Source organism: Dipodomys spectabilis, unplaced genomic scaffold (assembly GCF_019054845.1).
Source record: "Dipodomys spectabilis isolate Male_0828 unplaced genomic scaffold, ASM1905484v1 ptg000792l, whole genome shotgun sequence".
NCBI lineage: Eukaryota > Metazoa > Chordata > Mammalia > Rodentia > Heteromyidae > Dipodomys > Dipodomys spectabilis.
In genome coordinates, this window is record NW_024871469.1 from 87,463 (window position 1) to 88,031 (window position 569).

General features: G+C 35.1%; 1 non-coding gene across 1 annotated transcript; it reads left to right on the plus strand.

The window, feature by feature from the left end:
- The first annotated feature begins 217 nt into the window (after window positions 1–217).
- On the plus strand, window positions 218–324 carry LOC122102544. The gene has a single exon (XR_006146521.1). It is a non-coding gene; the product is annotated as a U6 spliceosomal RNA (small nuclear RNA).
- The last annotated feature ends 245 nt before the right edge of the window (window positions 325–569 follow it).

Genomic DNA, 569 nt, shown 5'->3' on the forward strand with positions numbered 1-569 from the left:
TATAGAATAATTGAATTCCTCCTCTTACACATCTCTTGAACATCAAATATCTGGAATTATATTGTTTGTGACATGTCAATCTTGATTTATTCATAAATGTGTGCTTATATAAGAAATACATGGTTCTAAAATTTCACAACAATTCTTTAGAACTTACTTTTTGTTGAATTGTTTAGTTTAAGAAAATCAATTACACTTTATATATAAAAAATGTTCTGTGCTCAATTCAGCAACACATACACTAAAATTGAAATGATACAGAGAAGATTACCATGGCCCCTGTGCAAGGATGACAAGCAAACTCATGAGGTGTTCCATATTTTTACAACAGACGCTGGAGTGGATGTGGCCAGAAGGGAACCCTACTGCATTCGAACCCTACTGCATTCTTGGGTGAGAGTGTAAACTTGTTCAGCCACTTTGGAAAGCAGTATGAAGGTTCCTCAAAAGATTCCACATAGCGCTCCCCTATGACCCAACAATACTTCTTCTGGGCATTTACCCAAATGATCACAAACAAGACCATACTAAAACTACCAGCACTACTATATTTATTGCAGCATTATTTA